At 44.9% G+C, this 20,530-nt stretch overlaps 1 long non-coding RNA gene and 1 pseudogene across 1 annotated transcript; both read right to left on the minus strand.

Annotated features, from left to right (window-relative positions):
* Nucleotides 1-285: 285 nt before the first annotated feature.
* On the minus strand, nt 286-1,357 carry LOC121101043 (annotated as a pseudogene).
* A 16,459-nt stretch (nt 1,358-17,816) lies between these two features.
* LOC103671247 lies at nt 17,817-19,905 on the minus strand. The gene is made up of 2 exons (XR_570790.2): nt 19,823-19,905; nt 17,817-19,044 (listed from the first exon to the last, which is right to left on the minus strand). It is a non-coding gene; the product is annotated as an uncharacterized LOC103671247 (long non-coding RNA).
* Between the last annotated feature and the right edge of the window lie 625 nt (nt 19,906-20,530).

Genomic DNA, 20,530 nt, shown 5'->3' on the forward strand with positions numbered 1-20,530 from the left:
TGTATTTTTACTTCCTGTTCTTGAGGTTAGATTCTGGAGCCTAAAGATATCCAAATTAGTATTATATCTAGTTATCTATAGCCAGAAACATCTTTTATCATGGTGCCCATAGCAGCCAATGCTAATGAAACCTCTTTGATTAGACTCCAATCTTACCTCCTCATTTGACAAAATAAGCATAGTGAGAAACAGAATATCAAAGCAGAGACACAGGACCCTAGAAGACAAATCCTAGGAGAAGTAATACAGCACTGCCCAAATTGAGATTAAATACTATACTCATTGTCACATATCTTCAGGCTGTATGTTCACAGAATAAATCCATTATTTGCTGGATACTAAAATACTTATCAGCTTGCTGCACTACACTATGGTTTTTCCCAGCAGTTTCTAAGATGGACTCCAAATCGCAGACAAAATTTTGCCGAAACTAGATCTGGGGCTACACAGATTCCTCTCCACAGTTGTGGAGCTAATTGTTTAAGGCTTGGTTATTCCAGGCTTGGGGGCACCAGGTCTGGCTGTTCCAGGAATGGTCGCTCCAATTGGGGTTATTCCAGGTCTGGTTGCTCCATATTGGATGATTTCCAGAAGGTTCATCAGCTATCCCTGGTGATAGGAAGAGAAGCCTGGGTTTTCAGTAGTTGCTGAGCTGTTCTGAGTCACACTGTTGCTATTCTCTGGCCAGTTGCTGTTCTGCCCCCTCTTACATTTCATTCTCTGGTTCTGGAACCAGGTCTTAACCTGCTTATAGCTAAGGTTCAGAATGTTGGAATGTTTTTGCATCTGTAGGAGACTGAGGTGTTTCTGTCTCTAAAATTTATCATTGAGTACACATAGTGGGGTCTGAGAAAACACGGTTCTGATCTTCTGTTTCTTCCCCTGGGCTGGATCTTCCTTCTTCACTGTGCTCTCCTCTATAGAAGCGGGTCATAGTTTTACTCTGGGACTGGTGAAAGAATCAGGGCTGTCCTGAATAAGCAGATCCACTGAGGAAAGAAGAGGAGAGATTGTCTCCATGTGGGGTATCTCCGCAGATGACATTTGCAAAGATGCATAATTTTCTTCAACCCCATAAATCTCAGGCATTGGGCAAGAGTCCCTAGAACTGGGTGCTTCGGGGCCAGGCAGGCATTAGGGCCGAGCTGGATCCACACTCATGATACTGAGTTGTGGGTAGAGGGAAAAAAACAAACAAAGAAAGAGCAAGATTGTAAGAAAGGTCCAGGTTTATGTATCTAGGTGGAAGAGCTTAGAGAAATATGAAGATCTCCAGATGTAAGAGTATCAGAAAGATGGGGGGGGGGTCCCTAGGTGGCTCAGTCAGTTAGGTGTCTGACTCTTGATCTCAGCTCAGGTCTTGATCTTGAGGTAGTGAGTTCAGGCCCCATGTTGGGCTCCATGATGGGCATGGAGCCTACTTAAAAAAAAAAAAAAAAAAGAACATCAGCAAGATGGGTTAAGTGGGTCACTACCACAATAGCAAGAGCCAACCAGCCCAATCCAGCAAAAGCTCAGCATTTATTTTCTTTATATTATTACTATATCAAGTATTAAGACATGTGCCCTCAACTATACTGCAAAACTTTAATACAAGAACCGTATCTTATTCAGCCTTTCACACTCAGTGATGGCTGGGAATACACACACATTCAGATTAGCCCCAGATGTGCCTGCAGCACCTGCAGGGGCCTGCAGGGCAGTCCATCACCAGAAGGAAAGCAGTGCCATCAAACTCCTACAAACACAAAGCGTTTCTTTACTTTCCCCATTGTGTGTCTCCCAGTTAGACTTTGCCTTGGGTAGGTTTCCAGTTTTGCCCTCCCACTCTGGGATGTCTTCCTCTCCTCTCCTTTCTCCACTGCCCCTCCTCCATGTTGCCACATGCTCCCCTCTGCACCACTCTTGGTTCCATTACAGAGGCCCATCCTCCTGGGGCAAGCACTCCGTTCCATGAGCTCCGTGGAGTCTTTGGCCTGTCAGATTCTTCAGAGCGGTGCACATACAAGGCAATCTATTTTTTCTTTTATTTAAGAAAAAATTTGCTAACGTTGACTGTATCCCAAAACATAACTTTAGTGCTTGTCAGGCTACCAAGTCTCTGTCTTTTTACTTTTGCTTGCCAAGAACTCCCCCTCTCCACCAATGGCCCAGAAAAAAAGTCCTGACTTGCCACATACATAGTACATATATTTATATAGCCCTGCATTTCAAAAAAGAAGATTGTTATTCACTATTTCCTTTCCAAGCCAATCCATTAGCAGGACCCAAATTTCTCCACTATCCCATCTCTTGTCTGGATGCCTGAAAAAGCCTGCCAGCTGGTCTCCCTGCTTCCATTCTTACCCAACTACGATCTTTTCTCCACACAGCACCCAGAGTGATCTTTTTTTTTTTTTTAAGTAGGCTCAATGCAGGGTTTGAACCCCTGACCCTGAGATCAAGACCCAAGCTGAGATCAAGAGTCAAACTCTTAACTGATTTAACTGTGTAACCCAGGCACCCCCAGAGTAATCTTTTAAAACATACCACTCTTCTTAAAACCCTCATGATTCCCCAGAGCATGTAGGACAAAATTCAGATTCTTTACCATGCTAATAAGCCTTTCTGTGATCTTGTTCCTGTGACCTCCCAACTTCATGTAACAGTTATCCATTGCTGCATAACAAAACAGCCCAAAACTTGGTGACTTTAAACAGTAATGCTTTATTATTTCTCATGATTCTGTAAGTTTTTCTGCTGGTCTCTCCTAAGACCACTCATACAGCTGCAGTCATCTTGACGGTGCAGTGGTGGACAGAGGGTCCAAATGCCTCATTTGTCTGTCAGGCAGTTGGTGTTCACTATTGATTGGGCTCCTCAGTTCTTCTCCATGTGGCCTCTTGGTAAGCTAGTAAGCTTAGTGAGCTTCTCTGCAGCACAGAGAGGTTCCAAAAGAGTGATGGCAAAATCTCAAGGGTCCTCAAGGTCCAGGCTCTGGAATTTGTACCTTACTTCTGCCATATTCTATAGATCAAAGCAAGTCAGGGTGCCTGGGTGGCTCATTTGGTTGAGTGTACAACTTGTGATTTTGCTCAGGTCATGATCTCATGGTGTGGAATCAACCCCACATCAGCCTCCATGCTCAGCAGGAAGTCTGCTTGAGACACTCTCTCTCTCTTCCTCTCCTTCTGCCCCTCCCCCCCCCATATGTACTCTGGCACTCTCTCTCTCTCTCAAATAAATAAACAAATCTTAAAACAAAACAACCAAGTCACACAGCCAGAGCAGACTCATGGAGTGAAGAAAGACACACTACCTCTTGAGGGAAGGAGAAGGAACATTCATTGCAAAGCGATGTGGACAAAGGGAAGCCTGATCCACTGGGGTCCAGTATTAGAACAATCTATTACCCCTCATCTTCTAGACTGCTCTTCTTCCTGTTTCTCAAAACATGCCAATCTTCAGAAACTTTGTACTTGTTTTTCTCCAGTGACATGCCAGAATTTCTCTGTAGGAAGAATGTAGGAGGACAGATGTGGTTGAAAGAGGGAACTGGATAGGAGACTTATTTAAAGTTGAATTTGGACGGTGAACACACTGTACTTTTGGGGATGGTTTGAGTGTGCTAGCTCCCAACCCCCAGCAGCTCTTCCTTGGTGTTATTGCTCATTATAGTCAGCCAGCCTTTCTCAGATCTGGACGTGGTTGCCTCTCAGGTCTCAGCCCACACATCACCACTTCAGAGAGATCTTCTCTGACCATCTACTAAAATACCTCCCTCCAGCTCTCTCTGCTCTATTGTTGCATTTTCTTTATAATATTAACTGCTACCTGAAATCACTGGAGGCAAATCAGCAGCTTTTATGAAATCCACCTTGCATTTCACCTTGTAGGACTCCACGTACTTTCTCTAGCAGACCTCTAGGGGTGCTGTCTGTGGAGAACTAGTTGCAGTATCTCTCAACAACCCTGCACTAGACAGAATAAAAACCTCCCAGATATGTCCACATTCTAGTCTGTAGCACCTATGTACATGCAGGTTACATGGCAAAGGAGAACTAAGGCTGCTAATCAGCTAGCCAAAGAGAGAACCAGAGAGATGGCAGTGTGACAAGGCATCAGCCCAACACGGCTGGCTTTGCAGATGGAGGAAGGAGGCCACAAACCAGAAAATGCAGGAGCCCTCTAGAAGCTGGAGGAAGGAAAAAAAGGATTCTCCCTACGGCCTCCAAAAGGAAGACAGCCCTGCCAACACATTGATTTTAGTTCAGTGAGACCCCTTTCTGACATTTGACCTCCAGAACTGTGACATAATAACTTTGAGTTATTTCATTTTATTTCAAAAGATTTTATTCATTTATTTGAGAGACAGAGAGAAAGAGAGTACAAGGGGGAAGGAGCAGAGGGAGAGGGAGAATCAGACTCCCTGCTGAGTAGGGAGCCCGACATGGACCCCAGGATCCCAGGACCATGACCTGAAACGAAGGCAGATGCTTAACACACTGAGCCATCCAAGCGCCCCAAATTTGTATTATTTTAAACCACTAATAATTTGTCACACCAGTAACAGGAAATTATAACCCCCATTGCCGAGATATGGACATAACTCCTAATGCTACACTTAGCTCCTTTCTTCTACTGTGTCCTGAGGCCATTGAAAATCCCGGGCTCAGAGTATCGTCCCAGCCACATTTTTCCAAGTTCTCAGGCACATGCTGTATATTACAAAGGCTACACTGCAGTATTGCCATGTGTAAAACTGTGGTGTGCTGGAGCCGACTCATGCTAACTTGTCAGGGCCAACGGTCAAATTTTCAGAAATTGTGCAAGCCAGTTATTAAATACAACCATTATTAGAAATTAAATTATATAAACATATAATTAAATAAGTTACATTACGAAGATAAATACTTAAAACTCATCACTTCTTTATTTCACTATATTAAAGTTAACTATTACCTGTGCTCTTGAAGTTATTTACTTTTATTGTATCTGTATGATGAAGTTACTATATAATGGTGTGCTACACACAGGTTTGTAATTCTGCATTCGGCAACGTGATGTTGGTAGCTTGATACAGTTTATGCTGGGATATAGGCAGATACTACTGATCTGGGCTTCCCCCAACACCAAAACCAGTTACATTTGCCACATGTGTATAAGGGCAAGTGGTATCTGATTTTGGAGTGTTGCCTACGACTTCAGTGTGTTCTTTGTGTGTCTCGTAACAAAGGCCATGAACATCTGTGCAAGGCAAGTCCCAGGAACCACTGAGGCAAAATTCATCTGCGAGGCCCCTTGAGGCCTCACAGTGTCTGGTCTAATTCAGCTTTGTTTTCCTGAAGGAGTGAGTGCTCAATAAATGTCAACTGAATAAAGAGATGAATCTGTGGTTTCTTCGAGGTTAAAAGTGAAATGTAGGGGCGCCTGGGTGATTTAGTCAGTCAAACATTCAACTCTTCATTTTGGCTCAGATCATGATCTCAGGATCCTGCGATCAGTCCCCACCCCCCAGCAAGCCCGGCATAGGGCTCAGGTGCTCAGCGGTGGAGTCTGCTTGAGATTCTCTCTCTCCCTTTGCCCCTCCCCCACTCACACTCTGTCTTTCTCTCTCTCTCTCAAATAAATAAATAAATCTTTAAAAAGAAAAAAAAAAAGTGAAACCTAACCTGAATAAGGCTCTTTGGGTTACACAATGACTAGCACTCTTATTTTCTCTGTAACTAATTATTTTGAAAATGAGTGAAATTTCATTATTACTTCATTAAATCAATAGGAAATGTTCCATAAATGTTAGTAACTATTATCATTACAATTATTACTCTTTTTTTTAAAAGATGTATTTATTTATTTTAGAAAGAGAGCGTACACACACGCAAGTGAGGGGAGGGACAGAGGGAGAGAGAGAGAGGGAGAGACAATCCTCTAACAGACTCCACGCTCTGTGGGAAGCCCGACATGGGGCTGGATCTCAGAAGCCTGAGAACATAACCTGTGTGGAAACCGAGAGTCAGCCGCTTAACCCACTAGCTGCCCAGGCACCCCAACAATTATTAGTCCTTAGCTCACAATCTCTCCAGGTCCATTGACATGTCAGTGCTCCTCTATATTACGCATCTTTTTCTTCAAGCAAAGTGAGGGAATTCTTATATTTATGCTTTGAGTAATACTTGACTGGGAGAGCTTTTCTTGTCGGAGCCTTCTTTTTTTTTTTTTTTTTTTTTTTTTTTTTTTTTTTGTCGGAGCCTTCTTAAAAGTTTCTTACAACACATAAGCCAAACTAAAAATTTTCATTAGCAAATTAAAGACAAATAGTTAAGTATATTTCCTGCCTGTCCTTTACAACCATGAGAGAAGGTTGCGAAAGAAAGTTTCCTTTTTGCCAAAGAATCCCATGTGATAAAATGTGGAGAGTTGACAGAATTTTTTAAAAACCAACATTTTGCAATTCCTAACACAAATACAAGGTAAAGAGCATTCAAAACCATTAGATGAAGGGTTGCTGTGGGAAGTTGACACTGGGGGGATCAGGCTGCCACCCCCTGGGTCCACTGATCAGTCTCAGTGTCTGAATTAAGAGTGAAGTAACCGTGTCACTTTGGTCCCTTCCAACGAGAGGTAGGATGAAGTCTGAAATCAAACTTCTAGTTTATAGGCAATGCAGGGGCGAGAGGGACAAGTTAGGTGACACCTCAGGGAAGCTGCTGGCCATATGCAGAATGCAGACTACCAGACAGTGGTAAAGAGGGTGTGCTCAGGAGAAGAGACCCAGGGTTCCCTTACAAAGTTAAACATACACACTCACTGTGACAAGTTATTCTACTCCGGGGTATTTACTCAAGAGAAATGAAAACATATGTCCACCGAAAGATTCATACAAAAATATTCATAGCAGCTTTTTTTCCCCCAGTAGCCCAGATTGGAAACTATGCCGATGTCCAGCAACAGGAAGGTACACAGGCAGATTGTGGTACAGGCAGATGACGGAATATAACTCACAATAAAAGGAACACGCAACAACAGGGATGAGCCCCCAAAATATTATGCTGAGGGCAAGTAGCTACACACGACAAGGAACAGGCAAAACTCATCCATGGTGAGAGAAGTCAGAGCAGTGGCTGGGGGCAAAGAGAGAGCTGTCTGTGGAGGTACAGGAGGGAACTTTCTGAGATAAGGGAAACGTTCTCTATCTCAATAAGGATGTGGGCTACCAGGTGTACGCATTTATCCAAACTCTCCAAACTGTGTGCTTAATACCTGTGCAGTTCTCTCTGTATCGAGAGAAGTTAATTAAGAAGTGAAGGAGATTGAGAGAAGGAGAAATGGAGAGAGAAACAGAAAGAGAGAGAGAGAACCAAACAACAAATGCAATGTGTGGACATCTTGGATTCACAAACTATTGCAAAAAGACAGTTTTATATCCAAGGAAGCTTGAATGTGGGCTGTATGGGCATGTAGATGACTCCAAAGGATTATGAATTTGTAGATGTAAAAATGGCAAGTGGTTATGTAAGAAAATGCCCAGTTTTTAGAAATGCATACTGAAATATTCAGGGTAAAGTAATATGATGTCTGGGTTTTAATATTTAAGGGGGAAAAGTAACTAAAAACATTTAGTGGGATATAAAAAGTGAGCATGACAAAATCTTGGTAGCTCTGGAACCTGGGTAGTGACTATATGGGGATTTATCGTTCTACTTTTTGGTATATTTCAATTTTTGTAATAAAAAATTGAACTGTTCTAAGTCAACAGAGAATATAATACCCACAATGTAAAAGCAGAAAGTATATGGAAGCTCTCAAAATTATATTCTCTTTTCTTATCAGACCCAAGATCAATTTTCCCTCTTTTCTGCCTTGGCAGATTTTTTGCTTTGATTAAAATTCACACCTTCCAAGATCACAAGTATGAATGGATTATATTAATCACATTTATTTCATATTTCAATCAGTAAATAGTTATTGAGAAATAACATTAATATGCCCTACTTGAGAACGTTCCAAAAACAGCACCTACACCCAGTTATTCTATCCAGGGAAGGAGTCACTTCGGGAGATTTCTTCCTGCCTGGCATAATCGAATGTCACCACCAGGGGGCGCGTCCTCACCGAATTTGCTTCAGGAAAGATAAAATCAGACTAACAGTCTGGAGGAGCTGGTTACCAGTCTCCTGGCACGCCCATGACCATGTAATTGTTTAGGCATGTCTCTGGTGACCTCATCCCACTACACTTGAGCCTTTTTGAGGAAACAATTAGCCTGTTCGAACAGAACAGGTAAGGCAAATTAGTAACTGGAAAATTACTAAGTCGTTCTACAGGACGTGTTGGGACATCTTGTACTCCCTTGACGCTTAGAGTTAGGGTGTGGACCCTTCTTCCTCACTTGATGGCTGGGAAAGGAGACAAGCCACCCCTCTCCCCACAGGGCAGCCCCTTCGTTGTCCTGGGGAGGCTGGGCAGCAGAGCAGAAGTGGAGCTGGTCTTTGTGGACAAGGGCTTCACTGGGACAGACGAGTCTCCCTCCACCCCTCCCTGCTCCCGGGCTCTGAGGCCACCAGCATACAGCCTTCAGAAGCTCTGTGTGGGGAAGACCCCAGGCTGGGAACTGCCCTAAACTGCCATGTACTCTAGAAACCCTGGGAGCCGATTCTCCCGGGCTCTCGGTTCTGTGTGGCCATTTGCTGAGACACCAGTGGGTTCTAGGCCACTTCACTTATATTTGGAATCTAAAAAGCAGACAACAAACAAAACACGGAACTCATAGAAAAAGAGATCAGCTTTGTGGCTAACCCAGGGGCAGGGGGAGGTGGTATTTGGAGAAGGCGGTAAAAAGGCACAAACTTGCAGTCATAAGATAAATAAGGACCAGGGATAAAATGTACGGCTAACACTGTTGTGTACGTTGGACAGTTGCTAAGAGAGTAAATCCTAAGAGTTCTCATCACAAGAAAAAACATCCAAACCTTTTTTTTTTTTTTGTATCTATGTGAGATGATGAATTTTAATTGTGGGGCTCATTTCATAATATACGTAAGTCAAGTCATTATGCCGCGCATCTTAAACTTATTCACTGCTATGGATCAAGTACATCTCAATGAAACTGAAAGAAAAAGAAAGAAAAGACCCGAGGAAAGCGGCCCCAGAGTGAAGACTGTTCCGGAAGCCCCGGGATCGCATCGCCGAGGCAGCTGTCTTCTCTCCCTGCACTTAAAGCTGACCCTACCTGGGGTCCAAGATCAGAGGTTTGAGAGCTGAGAGAAACGGCCGCGGAGAGGGAGGGTGTGAGGAGCGTAACAGAAAGAAATAATACCCAGTCCGCTCAGAGCTCAGGACAGAACTGCCTTCTGCCGCCGCGCTCCGGGCTGCTTCTCTCTCCGCGCTCGCCCCCATCCTTCCCTGCCTCAGGCCTTCCCAGCAGCGCCAGCGCGAGGGGCCTCCGGATGAGAAGCCGAGTCCGTGAACCACGCTGCTTACCGCTCCTGTGCGCCCGCGCGTTCGTCTAACAGCTGGCAGTGGGGCCGTGTGCAGGCAGACGTGTCGGGTGTCTTCGAAGAGCCCACAGCCAGCCCTCCGGTGGGGGAGGCGGCCGTAAGAAACCGTCACGGTACCACAGAAGAGCCTCAGGAGCTGCAGGTGTGACATAGAATCAGGACCGTCAGCGGATGGAGAGGGGAAAGTGCGAAGTTTCGGGAAGGTTTATTACAGAGGAGTAGGCATCTGGAGATTGAGTCAGCCAGTCAGCCAAGGAACGCTTTCTGACTGCCTTCTGGGGGGCACCGGAACACATCGGGGAAGGAAACAGTCCCAAATCCCTGCCCTCATGGAAACGGCATTCTGCGGGCTGTGTGTGCGTGCGTGCGCGTGTGTACGTGCGTGCGGGCGCGGGCGCGCGCGGGGGGAGGGGGAGACACAGACTGTAAATAATAAATATAAGCAACAAGTAAATTCTGTAGTAGTTAGAATGCTGTGGTGGTGGGGGGGAATAGAACAGCTAAGGTGGGAGTTAGAATTCATGGTGAAGAGGTCAGGTAAGCCTCTTTGAGGAGGTGACATGTGAGCGACGACTTCTAGAAAGAGAAGGAATACACAGCCCCTAGGGTGCTGGCGTGTGTGAGGAAGGGCAGGGAGGCCAGTGCGGCTGGAGAAAGGAGAAAGAGGAGACAAGGTCAGGCTGCAGAGGCCTTGAAGGCAGTCATGACAACTTTGGCTCTTACCCTGAGAGAAATGGGTCACCATTGGAGCAGTGGTGTGCTGGCAGATTGGGTCTAAAAAAAAAAAGAAGAAGAAGAAGAAGAAGAGGAAGTCGTCGTCTTGGTTTTTTAGCATTTGCCAATTTCTGTGGTGTAAATGCTCCCAATTTCTGTGGTGTAAATGCTCCTGGCCCAGTCCAGGCTACCAGTGTGACACCACTGAGCAGGGAGAGTATGTGCAGGAGTGACTCTCCGCGGCTGGGACAAGCCATTGCACCCACTCTAGCTTTGGACAGTTTGGAGCAGACATATGACATGATCTGACACGTGTTTTAAGAAGGTCACTTTAGCTTCTGTGTTGAGAGCAGGCTATGGGTGGGTGGAAGGGCAAAGATAGAAGCCAGGGGGCCATTCAGGAGGTTAGCATCACAATCAAGTTGAGGGCCGGTCTCAGAGATTATCGGTAGTGGAAACCACAAGTCCTAGACAGATTTTGGGAGTATTCTGAAGTAGATTTATGGAAATCCACCTGGATTTCTTGGCAGACTGGATGCGGGGCGAGAGGGAAAGAAAGCAATACAGGACGGCTCTGAGGTTGAGTGGAAGATTTGGGGGGGGAATGTGAGGAAAGGCATTCCAGGTATAGGGAACAGCATGTGAAAGCCATGTATTTGGGGAAGAGAAACAAGGTCATGTGGCTATGAGGGCAGAGGCAGCAAACGGCTGAAGAAGAGGCTCCCAGCCAGGAGCACTGCAAAGAGAAGCCAGGACCCAGGCTGTGGCGGTAGAGAGCCACTAATGGGGTTTTAGCAGAGAAGTATGTGATTAGGTTCATAATATTAAAAAATAACTAGAGAAGCTGGTGGCAGTGAGACTAGTTAGGCAGCTGTATCACTGGTCCAGGAGCGACGTGAGAGTCTCATCCAGACGGTGGTAAAGCTAGAGAGAAGAGGAAGAGGTGAGTCTGAGGGTAGCAGCACCAGTTCCAAAGCCAACCTTGAACGTATGTGGATCACAGAACACAGTGGGCACTCTGTCCATGATTGTTCAATAACTAATCAGCTAACTGATGTGAGTCTTATCCTCACAGATCTCCTCCCATCCCCGCACTTATCTCACAAGTTAAATGTCTTTTCCAAAGGACAAATACATTCATTATATAAAAATAGGGTTCAAATGCTCATGCCCCTGTGAAGGATCTGGAAGTGTTCTCACTCTCGGTTTAGGGGGTGTTTGCACAGGTGTACCCATAGAAAGGTTCTTCAAACTGTACACATTTGTGCACCTCCCTGGATGTATGAATATACCTATCGACTGGCCGTATTGATTCACTTTACCATGTAAATGACAGAGCACAGAGCCCTTCCTTAGACCGGGCCCTCATTTCTAGGTGGGAGAAGAAGCCATTAGTTTTGGGCTAGGACAGACAGAGCAAAGGGGAGTAGACAGAACACAACAACTTATAAACTTGACCCACTAGTTTGCTGTTGAAAATCCACACTGCTGGGGTTATGTGTAACATCCAAATCTTTCAACTGAAGTAACACTTTAAAGTGTATGTGATGGGAGCAGAAGGAACCCGATGTTGGTGACTGGCCCACAACACAAGACACACTGAGCCCAGATTTGTCTCTTACCAAAGTGATAGTAAGACTGTCCCAAGACACCATTTTTTATAACACCATAAACCTCCGTCATCAGCCTCATGGTCCACCTTTCCCAGAGAAAGCGGACTTTTTTTGTCCTTCACATTGCTTCCCGCCGCATGAGTGGCCTCTCTTCTCCTACAAGGCCAGAGCACATGTGTACCTCTTCCACAAAGACTCTCTGCACAGCACGTGTAACACAGACCCGTAAACTGTTCCAAATGGATCATGAAGTCCAAACCCCACCTACACCACCAAATCCAGCTGTTACTTACTCAAGTGCACTCTTGGATTGTTGTTCGTACTTACAAGGTTCGTGTCCCCAGATAGCCTGGAAGTGTGAGTTCAGGAGCTGACCTAGCCAGGGCTTGATTCTTGGGGGCACTAAGGGATATTTATTCATCTCTGATAATGACCCATACCCCCAAAAGCAACGAATAGATGACTACCTCTCGTGTTCACACTCTGAAGAGAGTATCCATCCATCTCCACCAGTTGGACAGTCTGTAAAAGAACCAGAAGAGAAGATGTGTGCCTGTTTGTAGCTGTGTCTGTTTTGAGGGTAGAAACATATTAATAATTATCATTTGTTAGATGCCCATTGGGCAGCAATAACTTGATATTCTCATTGAATCCTCACAGCAGCCCAGTGAGGAAAATGTTATTTTGGATTCTCTGGTTAATAAATCTGCTACAGGCTAGTTGTGGGAATGACATGAGGCTTTCTGATTCATTTTCTCTTTGTAGATGTTGGATGATTTTTACAGCTAGGCCACATTTTTTACACTTTACCACTCTTTTCTTATTTAATTAATCTCTATACCCAACATGGGGCTGGAACTCACAACCCCAAGATCAAGAGTCACATGCTCTTCCAACTGAGCCAACCAGATGCCCCTACACTTTATCACTTTTATGAGAATACACTGTCTGTAATTCAGACCAAGTTATGTGGGATGACCAAGCTTAATAAGAACAATACTAATGCATTTCTGCATTTAAACATTTTTAATGAATAATAATGTTATTCATGAATAACTCCAGGCCAAATGGTTTTACTAAAATTTTGAGACTTTATAAAATCATTTGGTCACTTGTATAATTGTTAGGTCATGAAAAATAAATTTTGAGCAAAAAGCAAAATAATAAAAATAATAATGTCTGTTACAAATGGGTATTCTGGGTGCTTCGGTAACTTGTCCTCAACTTTCCCTCAAGAATAGAAATTATTAAATGCCTCAGTTACTACACTGATACTCAGGGAACTAAAGAGACTCACCCAGGGTCACACAAGCACGGTCTCTTGACTCCCTTTGTCTACCACCATGGGACAGAAAGAGTCACGCAAGAAATACAGCCGTCTCTGTCTTCAGTGTGGTAGCAAGCTGGGGCCCGGGACCCTTGCTGCTCAGGTTGGAAATCCCCAGGAAACACAGTCATCAAACACCAGCACAAAGCCAGGAGCAAAATGAGGATGAATCTTTCCAAAGGAAATGCTCTTCCAGAGTTCACACTGCGGGTATTGCTGACTGATCCTCACTTCCTTTCCGGACCTGAGCACATTTCATAACAAAGGGCTTTCTAAGAATGAAGATTCCAAAAAGTAGCTAGAAAACAAGCCTGACAGTCATGGGATGGTCATCAGGTGAATACCTCACTTACCACATCCTCAGAAATAATGACACTTCCGCCAGTGTTTGGTTTCCGTTGTCCTGGCAACAGCCCTCTCTAACCAGTGCCTATCAGGGCACCTCTGAGAGAAGACCCACCAAGGGCTGGGTCAGGAGGTTAGACCAAGATATCTCCCAACCTGAAATAAAAGTGGGTTGAGATTTATCTGGGGAGAAGGTAAAGATTTAAGCCTCCCTCCCACCAAGGATTGTTCATATCTGTCTGTTTCACACCCCTCCTACTCCCGTGGGCAGGCAAGGGGGAAAGGGGGAGGCGGGGGGAGAGGGGTGCATGGGTGTCAAGGAAACAGGCATAGCCCCCCGGGCACAGTTGGCACAGCTGTACACACAGAGGAGGCATTCAAGCCACATCTGGGGATCAGAGGGAATGGAGTGATGGGATTTTAAGGGGGATTTTTATTTCCTCAGTTGCCTTACAGATGAGGAAACAGACACAGAGAGGTTAAATCACTTGCCTGAAGTCACAAAGCAGCCTAACCACTGAGCCCAGTCCTAGAGCTCCTGACTGTCATCTGCTCCAGTGATCTTCCCAGGAAGACCCCATTCACCCGCCAGTTTGCGCGGGGCTCTCTGTCCCCCTGCTTGGCCTGGGCCAAGCTCTACAGGAGACACTGCCGCTTGGTGTCGCCCTCCTTGGCACAAGATGAAATCAGGTGGTCCCCATTCTTCCTGTTCCGCTCCGCCAAATCTAACTGCACACACTTCCTGTGCACAAAGCCAGCTCGCCAATTATCTGCTCCAATTAAGGAGTGTGAGATGTGGTTAATTCAGTCACTCCAGAGGGGTGACCGAGGCAAGCCGTGGGCTGGCCATGCTGGCTGCAGGTCCCCTCAGTGGTCCTGGCCATGCTGTTGCCCCTGGCACTCTTCCCCTACCCCAGATGGCCACTGTGGTTTCTTTACCTCCCCTCTCTCTCCTTTCTCAGTCCCCGGAGTTCCAGAACTGTGTCTTGTTCTCCCTCCCCCTCTGTCAACAGAGTTCTGTCCTAATTCTGTGTCCTCTGAAAAACTAATGTGTCCAGAGTTGTCGGCGATGGATCATGGATTAACACTCGACTCTCTCAGAGATAATTGGCTCTCCACTGGCACTGAGCATGGTGCATCTTCTGCACTTGTGCCTAAAGCCAGGCTTGCAATTGATAAATGTAAAAAAATACGCCTTTTTTAGCTTGACATGCAGACCCCAAACACTCAGCTCTCTACTGCCAGTCGTTTCTGTGTCTTCTCACTAGAGCGGAGAAGGCAGATGGAGGCTGCGTGTGTACGAGTCTCATCAGTTAGGACGACAGGCACTGCCAAGACCCATGCCCTCCTCGGCGCTTAATGGAACATACTTTATGATCCTGACATGAAATGTATAGATGATATAACCTACCTGTACATACCTTTTCAAAAATAAAATCAGCATAATGCCTTGACTGGAAAGATTCAAAGAAGAAATAAAAGGGTGGTAATTTGTAATAAAGAAATATGTATTTCAACATGGAAATGCTTGGGCCCAACTATAATAGGAGATACAACAAAGGAGTCGGGGCTGTAATTATTCATACATTCACCACGAATGGGACAACTATAAACTTAGATCAGTATAGTGTGTTACACTGCATACAACTGATGTGTCCATTGGTGATATAATTTTGCATATTGTGAACAAATCTTTATAAAGTTCCAAAAAAAGAGTACAAAAAAACTTTTTTTGAATATTTTACCTATCCATTTGAGAAAGAGAGAGAGAACACAAGCTGGGGAGGGGGAGGGGGAGGGAGGGAGAAGCAGACTCCCTACTGAGCAGGGAGCCCAACTCGGGGCTCGGTTCCAAGACCCCAAGATCATAACCTGAGCCGAAGGCAGATGCTTAACCAACTGAGCCACCCAGGCATCCTCAAAATTTTTGTTTTACATGGCAGTCACATTCCTGGAAAATTAGGTGTGTCTGAAGCCATGCAAAAAATACATTTTATTTATTTATAAAACATGATTATGTTTAAGGCACCTGTAATTATAAACATTTGTTGTTGTTTTAAATCTACATGAATATCTGGGACAAACTACCTCAGACTCTTGTCAACTAAATACAAGTCGTGCCATATATTGTGACAACAAAAAATACACCTCCCCCTGCCAAAATCTGCAAAATGCTCCTAGGGGGTACTACTGGGCCCTTCACCCCATAGAAAGTCATTCCATTAGCAATTACCTTTAGCTTCTACTAACAGAGTCCTCAAGTGACAGTAGTTAAACAAATAGGGGTTTGTTGCTCTCTCAAGTAAAATAAAGCTGAAAGTAGGCAATGTTGGGCTGCTCTGTTCAAGTCTCCTATCCTTTCTGCTTTAACTTCCCTAGTATCGATTTTCAACCTCAAGTTCATGACTGCAAAATGGCTGCTGGAGTTCCAGCTATTGTGTCTGCGATGTGGGTATGAAGAAGAAAGAAGAGAGGAAGTCAGGAAGAAGGATAAGCCTCCTTTAGGAATGTTTCTGGACGTCCCACCCAAAAAGTCCCTTTATATCTGCCCTCAAAACTGGCCTGGAAATGTAATTTTTAATTAGGTGCTTTGCTGTCTCCAATAATAATATTGGGTTCTATAGTAAAGAAGCAGGAGTGAGTAGACAATGGGTAGGCAGACAGCCATTCCCGCCATATTGTTTCTTTCACCCACTGACAATATCCAGGGAACCTGCCAAAGCCGAAATGCAGATTCAACACACAGATCCTAAGAGAGGTATTCAACCTTTTGAGTTCTTTGGCTCCGGGTCTCAAGCTTCTAATGGCTTCCATTTTTGTCTGCCATTTCACCCAAGGGAGCTCAGTGAAGCCTCATTACAATGATCAGTTCTGACTAGACGCTGGTACTGAACAAATCTGAGGACAGCAGACTAATCTGAGCAGGGGCTCAAAACCCAAAATCTGCCAGAGCTTCTAGTGTGAGAGCTCAATATGACAGTGGTTTAGTTTCTTATATTTGATATTAGTCATTTGAGTGTGTGTACGTGTGTTTGCTTTCCAGAGTTGGTGCCAACCCCTCTAGAATTTTCCTAGAAGAGTTTTGTTCAGTCTTACAAACATGTATTGCGTCTACTGCCTTTCTCTTGCTGCGTGCCAAGGATGCAAGATGAAGCCAACAGCGGCTCTTCCCTGGAGAGCTGACAGCCTGGGTGTGGGGGGTGGGGACCGAGGGACGGCAGCAACAGGCCACTGCACTCCAAAGTGGTCAGTGCAGTGCTATACATAGTAGGTGCTCAATAAATAGTGGCGTTTTGACCTGTCATCTTCTTTGTGATGCTTGGAGACGAATCCGAGCTCTACCAAGCTGAGGCTTCCCGGGCTGAGGAGTTACTCACCACGCTTCTATTGCCAAATGCTCTGTTTTTCCTTCCATTTCACTCAGTCAACTATGCCCTAGAATAAGTTTCTGAAATATGTTTTTATTTTCAACCTTGCAGAAACCCTTCTTGTGTTGAAGCCATGCCAAAACTCTTGGAACTGGGAAATATCCAGAGATATGCAAAGATAAAAAAAATAATCTCTGTACTTGGAAATTCCTAGTTCTTCCCTAGCCTCAAAATCCCTCCAGAGAGCAATTTGGCAAGAATTTTCAAAGTTTTAATGAAACGTTTATACTCTTTGACCCTGAAATTCCTCTTCTAAGACTTTATACCAAGAAAATAATTAAGGATATACACAAAGATACAAAACAAGGATATTTTTAGAGACTGGTTGATAACTATGAAAGCACCTAGATGTGGCTGTTTGCAATGTTTTCTAACCAATAATAAAAGATCAGTGACTATAGTACTTTCCATACAACAACACTGCATCCACTTGAAATTATTCGTTTAAAATAGAAGGGCACATTACTGAATAAACAGATAATGTGGATCTCACATTCTGGCTATGTGCCCTAATTGTATTTATTGACCTGAAAATATATTTAGGATATATCATTAAATGGAAAAAGGCAGGTTACAAAATCATTAATCATAATGATGATAATAGTAGATAACACACTAATGCATGTATTATGTGCCAAACATCATGTTAGGAGCTTTACAGACATTAGTCATTTTATTTATATAAGAACCCAATATAGGGGCACCTGGGTGGCTCAGTCATTAAGAGTCTGCCTTCGGCCCAGGGTGTGATCCTGGCGTTCTGGAATCGAGCCCCACGTCAGGCTCCTCCACTGGGAGCCTGCTTCTTTCTCTCCCACTCCCCCTACTTGTGTTCCCTCTCTCGCTGGCTGTCTCTCTCTGTCAAATGAATAAATAAAATCTTTAAAAAAAAAAACAACAATATGATCCAAAGCTTGCTTAAAAATAATTTTTATATTCGTTACTATTTTGTTGAACAAGATAGGCACAAGTGCAAAAAATAAAGCAACTGTTTTCTTTCTCCCACATTTACGTCAAACCCGCTTTCTGGATTTGTCCTTTTGCTGCCCATGGATGAAATCTCAGGCAGATCTCGTATTTCTGGTCCCTTGCAGAAAGTTGGGCAGTCTTACTTTGAGAATTAAAACGTCCAGTCCAATCTGAACTTCTCTCTACTTGAAGGGAATCTTCTCCTTCAGGGTGAGCTGCTGAGAGCTCGGCATCTTGGAAGGGTTTCTTCTCATACCTGCTCCTCCAAGGCTGGGCCCCTGGGATGAGACTGGGGAAAGGCAGTCTTCAACAGCAGGCACAGTCCTGGACCATGGCTGGCTCCTGCCTTTTTGTCTGGCAGGTGTTTTTGAAGGCTGCTCCCAGGATTCTCTGCAGAGCATGCTGTCTCTCTCGCAGCTGGAAGCTTCCTGTTCTTCTCTCAGCCCGTGAGGTCTCAGCAGTCTCCCTTACGCTGACTTTCTCCTTTGGGCCCTTTGCCCTCCCCCTCAAGAGTCCTGTGGTGTGGTTCCCTTTTAAAACAACCCGGGCCAGCTCCTCCTCAGATTCCCATGGCCCCCGGTGAAGCTCCCACATTTTTGCCTGCCCCTTGTGGTTGGGCAGACTTGGGCACAGCTATAGTCTCTCACCTATGGGCATCTCTTGGCAAAAGGCAGACGCCAGTCCCCAAACTCTAGGAGCACACATCAAGTTCTCTGAGTGGGTCTCCTCAAGAGTTTCTCACTTGCCTTGGGATGAGGGGCTGCACTCCTCCCCCCTTGGGAGGTGACATGGAATACAGCTCACCAACAAGGCTCTCCGTGGAATTTTCTCTCACTGCTCCACAACCCTCACTGTTAGATGCTAGAGGGGGGAATTGCTCAAAACTGAGAGCCTGTTTCATAATCTCTCAGTTCACCCTGTGTCAGTTGAATAGAAGTCATAGCACCTTAATTAGGATATTTGGGATATGGGGTCCTTGGCTATCTATTGTACTGTTATCAACCTTTAAGGCTTCAGGCAAAAGTACGCACAACAGCCCCATTTTAACCTCCTGTTACATTCCCGTAGACGGGTACCTTCTGAAGCTTTCACGGCAAAATGGTATCAGTTATCTTCAGGTCATAGAGCTGTTTTCCTCTTTTGTGCTTATCGGTACTTCATCCATACCTGCACTGAACACATTTTAAAAGAAAAACTATTCTTAAAAGGAAAATATTCTTCCATGTGCAAGACAAAACAAAACAAAAAAACCTACACACAGATACCACACCCTTCACAAAAATTCACTCAAAATGGATCATAGGCCTAAATGTAAAAGGCAAAACTAAAACTCCTAGAAGAAAACACAGGAGAAAATGTGGGTGGTCTTGGGTACTGTGATGACTTTTAGATACAACCCCAGAGGCATGATCCATGAAAAGAATAATTGACAAGCTGGACTTCATTAAAATGAACACAGTCTGCTCTGCAAAAGAGGGCATCAAGAGAATGAGAAGACAAGCCACAGAGAGGGAGAAAATAATGGCAAAAACCATCTCTGATAAAGGACTGTTATCCAAAATACATTGAAAACTCCTAAAACTCAATTAGAAAACAACTGATTTAAAAAATGGGCCAAAGACCTCACGAGACAACTCATCTAAGAAGAGAGCAAATAAGCGTATGAAAAGATGCTCAACATCATAGGTCATCAGGAAATGCAAATTATTATTTTTTAAAGAGAATGGCAATTTTTTTTTAAGGTTTTTAAAAATTTATTTGAGAGACACAGAGAGAGAGCTAGAGCGTACAAGTCGGCGGGGAGGGGCAGGCAGGCTCCTTGCTCAGCAGGGAAACCAATGCAGGGCTCGATCCCAGGACCCTGGGATCATGACCCAAGCGGAATGCAGCCAGTTAACTGACTGAGCCACCCCAGCGTCCCTGGAATTGCAAATTAAATCAACATAATACCAGTAGCCTTGAGCTGATTCCACCAGGGCTCTCGGGGCGCCGCCTTCTTCCCTGGTGGACTTACTTGCTGCGGTGGCTGTGACCACCCCCACTGGCCAGACCCACGTGGCCATGCAGTGTCTGCTGGCTTGTGCCGGGGCAGCCACTCCTCTGAGCACCGCTGTCTGATTTGGGGGCAGCCCCGCCTACCAGCTCTGGCCTAATAACGCTGCTCCCGGTGCCAACTTTTGAGGATATTTCATTCCTGCAAAGCCCATGCTTTGATTTGGTGGAAGGGCCATGCCAAAAGGAAGAAGAGAACTTGAGCAACATCCGGGGACCTTGTACTGAAGCTCCTGAGTTCAGAGAAGGCAGTTTTACAGTCTTGGCCCTGGCTGGTGGTTACATTTTGGGACATTTTGAATACCTGCACCTGACAATCCACCGCTCTATGGACTTCAGGAACACGTTTGCCTGAGAGTACCAGCCCCTTTCAAGTCCATCACCTGCAATGGTATGGGACAACCCATGGGGGTTGGCCAAGAGGCCATTGATCACTGCGTGGCTCCCGTGAAGGATGCCTGGCAGTCTCACAGTAGAGATGGGTGGGCGTGGTGAATTCAGAGATATGATGTTTCCTTGACCAGCTTGTTGCCCTTCCCAGCAAAGACCGAAAACCATGAGACTCTAGAGAAGATGCAGAAAGATCAAGAGGAATAAAAACAGAAG

The sequence above is a fragment of the Ursus maritimus genome, unplaced genomic scaffold, assembly GCF_017311325.1.
Source record: "Ursus maritimus isolate PB19 unplaced genomic scaffold, ASM1731132v1 scaffold_6, whole genome shotgun sequence".
NCBI classification, from domain to species: domain Eukaryota; kingdom Metazoa; phylum Chordata; class Mammalia; order Carnivora; family Ursidae; genus Ursus; species Ursus maritimus.